The following is a 5,807-nucleotide window of genomic DNA, read 5'->3' as shown; positions in this document are numbered from 1 at the left end:
ATATCAATTCACAATTTTACTTTCTCATTTCTTTCCATAGCTCAATCAATCACACTTATTCAAAATTTCTCATTTCAATTATTTACTCCTATTGACAAGACTCGAACCTTAATGGATACACGAATTCAACAAAACACACCAGAATATCCAACCTAACACACCCGGAATAATATAAATCCTTCTTAACACACCAGTATATCATATCCTCCCAAACACACCAATAAGGCATTAGATGCCTCTTTGGATAAACCGAAACATATATTAATAGAATCATCTTCTCGGCCGAACTACAAATCTCCTCATCACATCACAAATCCTATGGCATGCCATTTGTATCCAATCTAGTCCGATAAGTTAATAGGTATTATTTTACTTTTCTAATTTCGAATTCATTTCCAAAACAATTTCAAATATTCAATCAATTCAAAACATATATTATTTCAATTCACAAATAATTCAATATCATTTAATTCAATATCGATATTCACCTTATTTTTATTTATTAAACATATTATTCAAAATTCAACAATTACTATTAATAAATTCAATACCAATACGTATTTATCATTCAATTCAATCATGATACTTAGCTCAATTTGTTTATCATGTATATTAATTTAAAATTTAACAATTAATAATAAAATTTGAATTATGGTAATACTAACAGGAATTTTCTCGAATCACTCCTTGTCCACCTTCTCCTTTCCTTTCTCGGACAATAACTCTTGCATGGCATTAGCTACGTAATTAAATAATTAAAAATCATTAATACACAATTTCATCAAAATATTTTCATTTATACCTAAACTTTACCTAAATTCTAATTTAATCCCTTATCAATACTAATTTTATTTTCCCAATCTAACTCCATATTCTCTCTTAATTCTTACTATAAACTCATTTTAACTCTTCATTTTCACCATAAACCCCTAATTTCAAAATTCTCTCAATTTAGTTCCTATTAATTCAAAACTTATATTTTATTTTACAAATCAACCTTTTGCTAACTTCTAACTTGAAATTCAATCAATTTAATCCCTAATTCTTCAATTTATTCAACATAAACAACATCTAAAAATTTACTTTCAAAATTTCAACTTCAATCAAATAGTATTTTGTTCTAGGATTCTAAAAATATCAAAATTACAAGAAAATTGACTAAATTAACTTACCAATTGAATTTGGAACTTTTGAAACCCCTAAGCCGTGGTTCTCTTTCTTTTTCTTCTTTCTCTTTTTCTTTCTCAAATTTCGTTTTGCTTCTTTGTTTCTTTCTTTCTCATTTCTATTCTTTCTTTTGTTATATATATATATATAATAATATAGTATAATATATTAATAATAATATAATATAAAAACATACTTATTAATTAAGTAAATATAATATAATATATATTTTAAATTAAAAATATCTTAGACTTTTCAATGTTAAACCGCCTCAACTTTAAGCAATGGCATAATTGCTTCTTTGATCCCTTTAATTTTTTTAATCTATACTTAAACTTTTATCTCTATTACAGTTTAATCCTTTTTTATAATTAACCTCAATTTAGACAAATTCACTTAATTGAAACCTAACTAACTACACAACTAACTTCGTAATATTTATAATAAATATTTATGAGTCTGATTTATCGGAACGAAATCCTGAGAATACATTTTTTTTTCAATTCGATCCTTTTTAATCAATTAACCATCGGAACATTAAAATTTCTTAACGAAACTTTAATACTACCCTAATAACACTCCGTAAATATTTATAAAAATATTTACGGCTTAGTTTCTAATATCAAGGTCTCGATACCTCATTTTTTACCCAATTTACCTAATAATTTCTTTTAAATCACAAAATTCACTAAATTTTTGAAATATTTCTAAAATCACGCTTAACTTATAATTATTAAATAATAAATTTTCTAAATTTTTCATCGGATTTAGTGATCTCAAATCACTGTTCTAACACTACTAAAAATTGGGCTGTTACAAATTTAGTCTAGGCTTTATTGCTATAAATATCACAAAATGGGTCGATTTTTAAAATTTTTATTTTTTGTTGTGCTAGAAAATCGTTTTTGAACCGAATTTTTTCTAGCATACTTAACCGTATAGGTTGTCTTCTTATTTATAGAGAGAATATATGGAAGAGTTTAAACTTATTCCATGGTTTGAAAACAACTAAGATGCAAGAGTTCTAGTCCCGTAGGGGCTCATAGTGGCCGATGACTTACTTAGGGGGAAGTAACCCCCTAGTCAGTTGTAGGTGTCTAATTGTGATACATTTTTTCTCTTTATCAACCTTATTTTAAGCTTATCTTAGAGTGAAATTCCTTGTGTTTTAGTGATATTTGACTATTTTTGTATTTAAGTTATATTATATATAGTTAATATAGTTATTTTGTTTTGATTTGTAGTATCTTAAAATTTAGTTTATACTAAAAGCTTAATTAGAGTATTCCTGTGAAAGAAAGGAGTTGGCCTAAAAAGATCAAGATGGGAGCTAATCAGTAGCTAAAGTCATGATGTGGTTGAGGCTAAGTCACAACGTGGCTAGTGAAAAGGAACTAGGAAGTGGCAATTCAATGGTTGATGCAACGACATGGCTAAGGCTAAGTTGTGACATTTTAAAGCTTGATGACCTAAGAAGAGCAACATAGAGGCCAATTTCACGATGTTGTATGCTTGAAATCGTGACTTTGCTAAGTCAATCACCTAATCATTGACGATTACTAAGGGGAACAAAGAGGAATTTTTAGGCTGAAGGTGCATTATTGTGTGCATTTGCGAACTTTGTGTTTACTTTGTAATTTTTACAAGTTCTAGTAGATTTTAAGTGTTTTCATTTAATTTTGTCTTTGAACTCTCAAATGATGCTAGAGAATTCAAGTAAATAAATGGACGAGCTAGGCTTTTTGGATTAGCTTGTGAAAGAGTTTCTACAAAATTGGCTAAGATCTTTTTTGTACTTTAGATTTTAGTTCTTGCTTTTACTTGATAAATCATTATGTATGTTGATGATCTTGTCTTAGCTTACTTATTCATGGTTGGGTAAATTGTTGAAGTGATTGATTATTAAGTTTAATGATTATGTGAAATTAGTTATTATGTTAAAGTGATGAAATACATTATTTATTGTATTGATTGATGAGCTCAAATTACCTTTGATTGACAACATTGGGTAAAATCTTAGTCTAGAGAAAATGGAGATTGACTTTAGCTTAGCCAAATCAATTAACCTCACTAAGCACTGACCAATCAGGAAACCCAATCTGTGCTAAGGCCAAAATGTGAGAGCGGAGGTTCTAGTATTGAATTCTAGAGTTCGAGGCGAGTTAAGAGACCATGATGACCTACGATTAGTAATAATTTGTTGAGTCAATTTAGCATTTTTTTCCATAATCAATAGATGGATCAATCGATCACTATCAAAACTTGTTGGTGGTAGTATTAATTAAGAGTGTAGTTTTTAGCATTAGAGTTGTTTAACTGCTTAGGTTAGGTGTTAATGAAAATGTTTTTCGGTTATGTTCGATAATTCTTAATTCGACTAGATTGCTACTTTACTTTTCTAGTAAAGAATTTAACTATATTTCTCCCAGAGGATAAGATCCTCAGAATACTTTCGAAGAGTATTTCATTGTAATAAAAACTATACAATTACTTGACTTAGTATGCTTGCGAATAAATCTCAACTTTTAACTTTTACATAAATTTTTATACACACAAATAAAGAATCACCAACCACCCTTTGAATTTAATAAAAAACATCATGCCCAAAACACTTTAATTGAATTCCAGAATTATATAATTAATTAGTTTGATTAATTAAATTAGACTTAATTTCTATAATTAAATATTTTACATGATCTAATTCTAATTTTGTTAAAATAAAAAAATAATTTTATCGTATTAGAATATATGTAAATTTTACTTAATTATAAATTGTTTCAACTCCAAAATAATTAACCGTGATGATCTATTAATTTAATTATCCACTTTGGACTCAATTATTTAATTTATTTTCAATCAAATGATAATCTAAAGTAATTAAATTAATTCTTAGATCATCTCTTCCAATGTAAAAAAAAATGTTATTACTTCAATAAATAATTTTGTGCAATTTATTTCTCATTTTCATTTCTCATTGTTCACGGTTTGACATGTATATCGTTATAAAGTTATAATGAACTATGATTGATTTGACATATACAATGTGGATTGAATAATATGTAATTAATTTGGACTTTTCATCTATTAATTATGTAGTTATTAAATCATTCAGTCAAATCACTAAAAGGTATCGTGGTAGTACTCCTAATTATATATATAATTATGAAAGTTATATTTGAAAAGATTTTATCCAATGATCCTGTCATTTGTGTATTACCTTTGTAGGGTATTAATGTTTCCTTAAGATTATATCCATCCACTTAATTTGTTCACTTTTATCTCAATATTTCATTGATTCTCCTATAATGAAAATGATTATCACTTCAAAAGTAATGACTAAATCATTTGTCTGAGAAAAATGACCCATGGTCATGTTTCATTTTCATAAATTGTACAATACCATTTAGAGGATATCATTAATTCTTTATATGAGTTATGTAACACCCTATACCCGACCTGATCATCAAGTTCTGGTACTAAATGAAACAAAGACCCATTTAACTTAAAGAGATTTTGAATTCTATTCATATTACATTCTTAAACGTTCAATTTGCACATTTAACTATATTAAGAAATATAACATTTGAAAATTTTGGCTTTACTGTCTTAGCAATATGTACAATTTTAAAATTTGAAATTTATGCTTTTACGTTCGACTTAACCCCCAAGGTGTGGCCTCAAAGCGATCCCCCCTTAAACGCATGTATGACTTCCACGCCTAACCCACAATTCTGGCGGCATCTAGCTTGGTCCCTCCACTTGATGTCCCAGTCACACTTTTGTTCTGCAAACAGGCAGTAGGCGCATAAGTTCAAATGAACTTAGTGATATACTGAAAACGGTGCTATAGCAAAAATTTAGAATCTTAAGAAACAAATTTTTAATAAGAGATTTTAAACTCCCTATCTATCCTTTGTCTTTCGCAAATTTCACCGGAGTGGTCAACACTTGCCCTTTTTTCGTGGCTCATCTCCAGTGAACTTATTCTCTATCAGAGACGTTAATGTGACATTTACGAAGCGTTCCTGTATGGTTTTAGCTCGATTCTACCTCATATCAAATTTCTTTATATTTTGATGAGTTTACTCTCTTACAATCAACCATGGACTTGGAAAGAAAGCTCGTTGCCTACTACTGGTTGACTTTTATATATGCTCTTATATTATGGTCCTCACCCTAATTCGTTCATCCTGTACTAGATTAACCTTAAGAATTTTCTCTGTAATGCTCCTTTCAGTCCAAACTCACACTTCCAAACATGATGATAAGCTAACTAATTAGACGCCCTATCCTCCTAGCAGATTCGTAATTTCCAAATAGCCCTAAGTTGCTAGTTCATCTTGTTCCAATATTCTAGAAATTTTAAATTAGTAGATAGTTCTTGACGAACCATATCCTCCACTGCTTCCCGATGGACTGTTTATCTAAGGTAGCCATTGGCGACTGTCTTCTTCTATTAACCCCTGAGGTTTGTCCCGTTTCTGGCAAACCTTTACCCGCAGACCTTTAAACTTAGGTTTTGCTTAATCATTCCACTATCACACCCACTTTTGGTTTACTCACTAAAAATTCGTGCACTCATACCTCTACGTAGTTATCCCTCGTCTACCTCTTGTTAACATTTTCAGGTGTTCCTACTC

Source organism: Gossypium hirsutum, chromosome D03, assembly GCF_007990345.1.
Source record: "Gossypium hirsutum isolate 1008001.06 chromosome D03, Gossypium_hirsutum_v2.1, whole genome shotgun sequence".
In the NCBI taxonomy this organism is placed as follows: domain Eukaryota; kingdom Viridiplantae; phylum Streptophyta; class Magnoliopsida; order Malvales; family Malvaceae; genus Gossypium; species Gossypium hirsutum.
The sequence above is the reverse complement of the archived record's forward strand: the minus strand, read 5'-3'. Positions refer to the sequence as shown.